The sequence below is a fragment of the Oncorhynchus nerka genome, linkage group LG13, assembly GCF_034236695.1.
Source record: "Oncorhynchus nerka isolate Pitt River linkage group LG13, Oner_Uvic_2.0, whole genome shotgun sequence".
NCBI lineage: Eukaryota > Metazoa > Chordata > Actinopteri > Salmoniformes > Salmonidae > Oncorhynchus > Oncorhynchus nerka.
In genome coordinates this window covers 3,411,216-3,421,215 of record NC_088408.1, presented here as the reverse complement: position 1 = coordinate 3,421,215, position 10,000 = coordinate 3,411,216, and the positions used below count along the sequence as shown (strand labels likewise).

General features: G+C 43.9%; 1 protein-coding gene across 1 annotated transcript in view; it reads left to right on the top strand.

The window, feature by feature from the left end:
* The window catches only part of nbas (NBAS subunit of NRZ tethering complex), a 337,178-nt gene that overhangs the window by 51,192 nt on the left and 275,986 nt on the right, over positions 1 to 10,000 (top strand).

Here is a 10,000-nt window from a genome sequence, read left to right as displayed (position 1 = left end):
TCTCTCTCTCTCTCTCTCTCTCTCTACCACTACATTTACCCCTCTCTCTCTCTACTTTACTCTACCACTACATTTACCCCTCTCTCTCTCTTTACCACCTCTCTCTCTCTCTCTCTCTACACCACTACATTTACCCCTCTCTCTCTCTCTTTACTACCACTACATTTACCCCTCTCTCTCTCTCTCTCTCTCTCTAGCACTACATTTACCCCTCTCTCTCTCTCTACCACTACATTTACCCCTCTCTCTCTCTCTCTCTCTACCACTACATTTACCCCTCTCTCTCTCTCTCTACCACTACATTTACCCCTCTCTCTCTCTCTCTACCACTACATTTACCCCTCTCTCTCTCTCTCTACCACTACATTTACCCCTCTCTCTCTCTCTCTACCACTACATTTACCCCTCTCTCTCTCTCTCTCTCACCGCATTTACTCACCACTACATTTACCCCTCTCTCTCTCTCTCTCTCTACCACTACATTTTACCCCTCTCTCTCTCTCTCTCTCTCTACCACTACATTTACCCTCTCTCTCTCTCTACCACTACATTTACCCCTCTCTCTACCACTACATTTACCTCTCTCTCTCTACCACTACATTTACCCCCCTCTCTCTCTCTACCACTACATTTACCCCTCTCTCTCTCTCTCTCTACCACTACATTTACCCCTCTCTCTCTCTCTCTCTACCACTACATTTACCCCTCTCTCTCTCTCTCTCTACCACTACATTTACCCCTCTCTCTCTCTCTACCACTACATTTACCTCTCTCTCTCTCTCTCTCTCTCTCTCTACCACTACATTTACCCTCTTTCTCTCTCTCTCTCTCTCTCTACCACTACATTTACCCCTCTTTCTCTCTCTCTCTCTCTCTCTACCACTACATTTACCCCTCTCTCTCTCTCTCTCTCTACCACTACATTTACCCCCTCTCTACTCTCATCCTCTCTCTCTCCACTATTTACCCCCTCTCTCTCTCTCCCGCTACATTTACCCCTCTCTCTCTCTCTCCCGCTACATTTACCCCTCTCTCTCTCTACCGCTACATTTACCTCTCTCTCTCTCTCTACCGCTACATTTACCCCTCTCTCTCTCTCTTTACTCTCTCTCTACCGCTACATTTACCCTCTCTCTCTCTCTCTCTCTACCACTACATTTACCCCTCTCATCTCTCTCTCTCTACCACTACATTTACCCCTCTCTCTCTCTCTCTCTACCACTACATTTACCCCTCTCTCTCTCTCTCTCTACCACTACATTTACCCCCTCTCTCTCTCTCTCTACCACTACATTTACCCCCTCTCTCTCTCTCTCTACCACTACATTTACCCCCTCTCTCTCTCTCTCTCTCTCTACCACTACATTTACCCCTCTCTCTCTCTCTCTCTACCACTACATTTACCCCTCTCTCTCTCTCTCTACCACTACATTTACCCCTCTCTCTCTCTCTACCACTACATTTACCCCTCTCTCTCTCTACCACTACATTTACCACCTCTCTCTCTCTCTCTACCACTACATTTACCACCTCTCTCTCTCTCTACCACTACACTACATTTACCCCTCTCTCTCTCTCTCCACTACATTTTTGTGTTGTTCAGTCTCCCTGTGATCCTGTAATTTTTCCACAGAGATGAAGAAACAGCAACCAGATCAGATTGTATTAAGATGCTGATCAGGCAGCTATGAGACACACACACATTGTATTCGGGAAGCCAGTCTGCCTACATTAGACCGTGTCTGATGGGCCCTGGATCAAAATAGTGCACGGTATATATGAAATAGGGTACTAGGGATGTTGTGGTACTCTGGGCCTGTGTTATAAAGTGTTTTCCAATAGGAGTGCTGACCTAGGATACATTTTAATGGACGAGGTGTTTGTAATGCAACATCAGCACTTCTCCTCTGACGTGTCCCTCTGGTGTTTACCTCAGTGATTTACCTAAAAGGCTCAGAACTACACGGACTGGACTTCTCTTTCCATCTCCGCGGACCGGCAACCCGTGTCTCACCGGGCCATGTCTCCGGAGGACCTATTCTCACTCTGGGTCAAAGCCAGGCCACTGGTACTTTTCGGCTGCCTTTTTACATAACAATGGTTAACTGTGAACGTCAACACCTTCTCACATAGCAACTGTCTGGCTTGTTGATTCTGCTCTTTTCCAGTCATCACTGTCAGCCCCAGCTAACACCATTCCCCTAGTACAATATAAGGGTGTATACGCTAGTGCAGCGCTGGTGTCTGTGTGGGCGGGCGGGGCTGGTGTCTGCATGGTGCTGGTGTCTGCATGGTGCTGGTGTCTGCTTGGCGCTGGTGTCTGCGTGGGCGGGCGGCGCTGGTGTCTGCGTGGGCGGGCGGGCTGGTGTCTGCATGGTGCTGGTGTCTGCTTGGCGCTGGTGTCTGTGTGGGCGGGCGGGGCTGGTGTCTGCATGGCGCTGGTGTCTGCTTGGCGCTGGTGTCTGCGTGGGCAGGCGGCGCTGGTGTCTGCGTGGCGCTGGTGTCTGCTTGGCGCTGGTGTCTGTGTGGGCGGGCGGGGCTGGTGTCTGCGTGGTGCTGGTGTCTGCGTGGCGCTGGTGTCTGCGTGGACGGGCGGCGCTGGTGTCTGCGTGGCGCTGGTTTCTGCTTGGCGCTGGTGTCTGCGTGGTGCTGGTGTCTGCTTGGCGCTGGTGTCTGCGTGTTGCTGGTGTCTGCTTGGCGCTGGTGTCTGCTTGGCGCTGGTGTCTGCGTGGTGCTGGTGTCTGCTTGGCGCTGGTGTCTGCTTGGCGCTGGTGTCTGCTTGGCGCTGGTGTCTGCGTGGACGGGCGGCACTGGTGTCTGCTTGGTGCTGGTGTCTGCTTGGCACTGGTGTCTGCGTGGCGCTGGTGTCTGTGTGGCGCTGGTGGCGCTGGTGTCTGCGTGGCGCTGGTGTCTGCGTGGTGCTGGTGTCTGCGTGGCGCTGGTGTCTACGTGGACAGGCGGCGCTGGTGTCTGCTTGGCGCTGGTGTCTGCGTGGACGGGCGGCGCTGGTGTCTGCTTGGCGCTGGTGTCTGCTTGGCGCTGGTGTCTGCGTGTACGGGCGGCGCTGGTGTCTGCTTGGCGCTGGTGTCTGCTTGGCGCTGGTGTCTGAGTGTACGGGCGGCGCTGATGTCTGCTTGGCGCTGGTGTCTGCTTGGCGCTGGTGTCTGCGTGGACGGGCGGCCCTGGCGTTAGCCGTGGACAGATCTCTGAGCAGTGTAGCTGTGGTCGGTATCTTGAGGTCACCAGTGATGTCCGGGCCTCTGATCCTGTGTGATTTTATGCTCAGAATCAATGACGACGTGTGTTTGAGTTCATCTCTCTGGTTCATTTCTATCCACTGCCTGCTGCTTGTTGATTTGTGTTCCTTACTTGGCCATTAGAGGTACTGAGTCTCTGCTCATGTGTAATTGACTACTTAGTCAATGCTTACTTACTTACGACTTTCTGTCAAATTATTCCCTAGACGGACCGACGATTTCAAGAAAGAGACAACAAAGTCATACAATCGTTAATATATTAACTCAATCAGCATATAAAACCCTTTTTTCAGGATCCTGTCTTTCAAAAAGAATTAGTAGAAATCCAAATAACTTCACAGATCTTCATTGTAAAAGGTTTAAACACTGTTTCCCTGCTTGTTAAATAAACCATAAACAATTAATGAACATGCACCTGTGGAACGGTCGTTAAGACACTAACAGCTTACAGACGGTAGGCAATTAAGCTCACAGTTAAGAACACTTAGGACACTAAAGAGGCCTTTCTACTGACTCTGAAAAACACCAAAAGAAAGATGCCCAGGGTCTCTGTTCATCTGCGTGAACGTGCATGAGGACTGCAGATGTGGCCAGGGCAATAAATTATAATGTCCGTACTGTGAGATGCCTAAGACAGCGCTACAGGGAGACAGGACGGACAGCTGATCGTCCTCACAGTGGCAGACCACATGTAACAACACCTGCACAGGATCGGTACATCCGAACATCACATCTGCGGGACATGTACAGGATGGCAACAACAACTGCCTGAGTTACACCAGGAACGCACAATCCCTCCATCAGTGCTCAGACTGTCCGCAATAGGCTGAGAGAGGATGGACTGAGGGCTTGTATGCCTGTTGTCTGGTGAGGATCTGCCTTACATCACCGGCAACAATGTTGCCTATGGACACAAACCCACCGTCACTGGACCAGACAGGACTGGCAAAAAGTGCTCTTCACTGACGAGTCGCGGTTTTGTCTCACCAGGGGTGATGGTCGGATTCGCATTTATCGTAAAAGGAATGAGCGTTACACAGAGGCCTGTACTCTGGAGCGGGATCTATTTGGAGGGGGAGGGTCCGTCATGATCTGGTGCGGTGTGTCACACATCGGACTGAGCTTATTGTCATTGCAGGCAATCTCAACGCTGTGCGTTACAGGGAAGTGGTACCCTCCCTGCAGGCTCATCCTGACCCTCCAGCATGACAATGCCACCAGCCATTCTCTGCGTGATTTCCTGCAAGACAGGAATGTCGGTGTTCTGCCATGGCCAGTGAAGAGCTCGGATCTCAAACTCATTGAGCACGTCTGGGACGGTGCTTACTACTCAGTCAATGATTACTACTCAATGCTTACTACTCAGTCAATGATTACTACTCAATGATTACTACTCAGTCAATGATTACTACTCAGTCAATGATTACTACTCAATGATTACTACTCAGTCAATGATTACTACTCAATGCTTACTACTCACTCAATGATTACTACTCAATGCTTACTACTCAGTCGGTGCTTACTACTCAGTCAATGATTACTACTCAATGCTTACTACTCAGTCAATGATTACTACTCAATGCTTACTACTCAGTCAATGATTACTACTCAATGCTTACTACTCAGTCAATGATTACTACTCAATGCTTACTACTCAGTCGGTGCTTACTACTCAGTCGGTGCTTACTACTCAGTCGGTGCTTACTACTCAGTCGGTGCTTACTACTCAGTCGGTGATTACTACTCAGTCGGTGATTACTGCTCAATAATTACTACTCAATGCTTACTACTCAGTCAATGATTACTACTCAATGCTTACTACTCAGTCAATGATTTCTACTCAATGCTTACTACTCGGTCAATGATTACTACTCAATGCTTACTACTCAGTCAATGATTACTACTCAATGCTTACTACTCAGTCGGTGCTTACTACTCAATGATTACTACTGTCGGTGCTTACTACTCAATGCTTACTACTCAGTCGGTGCTTACTACTCAATGCTTACTACTCAGTCGGTGCTTACTACTCAGTCGGTGCTTACTACTCAGTCGGTGCTTACTACTCAGTCGGTGCTTACTACTCAGTTGGTGCTTACTACTCAGTCGGTGCTTACTACTCAATGATTACTACTCAATGCTTACTACTCAGTCAATGATTACTAGTCAATGATTACTACTCAGTCAATGATTACTACTCAATGCTTACTACTCAATGATTACTACTCAGTCAATGATTACTACTCAATGATTACTACTCAGTCAATGATTACTACTCAATGATTACTACTCAGTCAATGATTACTACTCAGTCAATGATTACTACTCAATGATTACTACTCAGTCAATGATTACTACTCAATGATTACTACTCAGTCAATGATTACTACTCAGTCAATGATTACTACTCAGTCAATGATTACTACTCAGTCAATGATTACTACTCAATGCTTACTACTCAGATTACTACTCAATGCTTACTACTCAATGATTACTAGTCAATGATTACTACTCAGTCAATGATTACTACTCAATGATTACTACTCAGTCAATGATTACTACTCAATGCTTACTACTCAGATTACTACTCAATGCTTACTACTCAATGATTACTAGTCAATGATTACTACTCAGTCAGTGATTACTACTCAGTCAATGCTTACTGTTTAGTCAATGCTTACTACTCAGTCAATGATTACTACTCAATGCTTACTACTCACTCAATGATTACTACTCAATGCTTACTACTCAGTCGGTGCTTACTACTCAGTCAATGATTACTACTCAATGCTTACTACTCAGTCAATGATTACTACTCAATGCTTACTACTCAGTCAATGATTACTACTCAATGCTTACTACTCAGTCAATGATTACTACTCAATGCTTACTACTCAGTCGGTGCTTACTACTCAGTCGGTGCTTACTACTCAGTCGGTGCTTACTACTCAGTCGGTGCTTACTACTCGGTGCTTACTACTCAGTCGGTGCTTACTACTCAGTCGGTGCTTACTACTCAGTCGGTGCTTACTACTCACTCAATGATTACTACTCAATGATTACTACTCAATGATTACTACTCAATGCTTACTACTCAGTCAATGATTACTACTCAATGCTTACTACTCAGTCAATGATTACTACTCAATGATTACTACTCAGTCAATGATTACTACTCAATGATTACTACTCAATGATTACTACTCAGTCAATGATTACTACTCAGTCAATGATTACTACTCAGTCGGTGATTACTACTCAGTCGGTGATTACTACTCAGTCGGTGATTACTACTCAGTCGGTGATTACTACTCAATAATTACTACTCAATGCTTACTACTCAGTCAATGATTACTACTCAATGCTTACTACTCAGTCAATGATTACTACTCAATGCTTACTACTCGGTCAATGATTACTACTCAATGCTTACTACTCAGTCAATGATTACTACTCAATGCTTACTACTCAGTCGGTGCTTACTACTCAGTCGGTGCTTACTACTCAATGATTACTACTCAGTCGGTGCTTACTACTCAATGCTTACTACTCAGTCGGTGCTTACTACTCAATGCTTACTACTCAGTCGGTGCTTACTACTCAGTCGGTGCTTACTACTCAGTCGGTGCTTACTACTCAATGATTACTACTCAATGCTTACTACTCAGTCAATGATTACTACTCAATGATTACTACTCAGTCAATGATTACTACTCAGTCAATGATTACTACTCAATGATTACTACTCAGTCAATGATTACTACTCAGTCAATGATTACTACTCAATGCTTACTACTCAGATTACTACTCAATGCTTACTACTCAATGATTACTAGTCAATGATTACTACTCAGTCAGTGATTACTACTCAGTCAATGCTTACTGTTTAGTCAATACTTACTACTCAGTCAATGATTACTACTCAATGCTTACTACTCAGTCAATGATTACTACTCAATGATTACTACTCAGTCAATGATTACTACTCAATGATTACTACTCAGTCGGTGATTACTACTCAATGATTACTACTCAGTCAATGATTACTACTCAATGCTTACTACTCAGTCAATGATTACTACTCAATGCTTACTACTCAATGATTACTACTCAATGCTTACTACTCAATGATTACTACTCAATGATTACTACTCAGTCAATGCTTACTGTTTAGTCAATGCTTACTACTCAGTCAATGATTACTGTTTAGTCAATGCTTACTACTCAGTCAATGCTTACTACTCAATGCTTACTACTCAATGATTACTACTCAGTCAATGATTACTACTCAGTCGGTGATTACTACTCAGTCGGTGCTTACTACTCAGTCGGTGATTACTACTCAATGCTTACTACTCAGTCGGTGATTACTACTCAATGCTTACTGCTCAGTCAATGATTACTACTCAATGCTTACTACTCAGTCAATGATTACTACTCAATGCTTACTACTCAGTCAATGATTACTACTCAATGCTTACTACTCAGTCAATGTTTACTACTCAATGCTTACTACTCAGTCAATGATTACTACTCAATGCTTACTACTCAGTCGGTGCTTACTACTCAGTCGGTGCTTACTACTCAGTCGGTGCTTACTACTCAGTCGGTGCTTACTACTCAGTCGGTGCTTACTACTCAGTCGGTGCTTACTACTCAGTCGGTGATTACTACTCAGTCAATGATTACTACTCAATGATTATTACTCAGTCAATGATTACTACTCAATGATTACTACTCAGTCAATGATTACTACTCAATGCTTACTACTCAGTCAATGATTACTACTCAATGCTTACTACTCAGTCAATGATTACTACTCAATGATTACTACTCAATGCTTACTACTCAATGCTTACTACTCAATGCTTACTACTCAATGCTTACTAGTCAATGCTTACTACTCAGTCAGTGATTACTACTCAGTCAATGCTTACTGTTTAGTCAATGCTTACTACTCAGTCAATGATTACTACTCAATGCTTACTACTCAGTCAATGATTACTACTCAATGCTTACTACTCAGTCGGTGATTACTACTCAGTCAATGATTACTACTTAGTCAATGATTACTACTCAATGATTACTACTCGGTGATTACTACTCAGTCGGTGATTACTACTCAGTCGGTGATTACTACTCAGTCGGTGATTACTACTCAGTGATTACTACTCAATGCTTACTACTCAGTCAATGATTACTACTCAATGATTACTACTCAATGCTTACTACTCAATGATTACTACTCAATGATTACTACTCAGTCGGTGCTTACTACTCAATGATTACTACTCAGTCAATGATTACTACTCAATGATTACTACTCAATGCTTACTACTCAGTAAATGCTTACTACTCAGTCGGTGATTACTACTCAATGATTACTACTCAGTCGGTGATTACTACTCAATGATTAATACTCAATGATTACTACTCAATGATTACTACTCACTCAATGATTACTACTCAGTCGGTGCTTACTACTCAGTCGGTGCTTACTACTCAATGATTACTACTCAGTCAATGATTACTACTCAGTCAATGATTACTACTCAGTCAATGATTACTACTCAGTCAACGATTACTACTCAGTCAATGATTACTACTCAGTCAATGATTACTACTCAGTCGGTGATTACTACTCAATGCTTACTACTCAGTCGGTGATTACTACTCAATGCTTACTACTCAGTCGGTGATTACTACTCAATGCTGACTACTCAGTCGGTGATTACTACTCAGTCGGTGATTACTACTCAATGATTACTACTCAATGATTACTATTCAGTCAATGATTACTACTCAGTCAATGATTACTACTCAGTCAATGATTACTACTCAATGATTACTACTCAGTCGGTGATTACTACTCAATGCTTACTACTCAGTCAATGATTACTACTCAATGCTTACTACTCAGTCAATGCTTACTGTTTAGTCAATGCTTACTACTCAGTCAATGCTTACTACTCAATGATTACTACTCAATGATTACTACTCAGTCGGTGATTACTACTCAATGATTACTACTCAGTCGGTGATTACTACTCAATGATTACTACTCAGTCGGTGATTACTACTCAATGATTACTACTCAGTCGGTGATTACTACTCAATGATTACTACTCAGTCGGTGATTACTACTCAATGATTACTACTCAGTCGGTGCTTACTACTCAGTCGGTGATTACTACTCAATGATTACTACTCAGTCAATGCTTACTGTTTAGTCAATGCTTACTACTCAGTCGGTGCTTACTACTCAGTCGGTGATTACTACTCAATGATTACTACTCAGTCAATGCTTACTGTTTAGTCAATGCTTACTACTCAGTCGGTGATTACTACTCAATGATTACTACTCAGTCGGTGATTACTACTCAATGATTACTACTCAGTCGGTGATTACTACTCAATGATTACTACTCAGTCGGTGATTACTACTCAATGATTACTACTCAGTCGGTGCTAACGACTCTGTCCAACCTGGTGTTTACTACTCAGTCGGTGCTAACGACTCTGTCCAACCTGGTGTTTACTACTCAGTCGGTGCTAACGACTCTGTCCAACCTGGTGTTTACTACTCAGTCGGTGCTAACGACTCTGTCCAACCTGGTGTTTACTACTCAGTCGGTGCTAACGACTCTGTCCAACCTGGTGTTTACTACTCAGTCGGTGCTAACGACTCTGTCCAACCTCTGGTGTTTACTACTCAGTCGGTGCTAACGACTCTGTCCAACCTC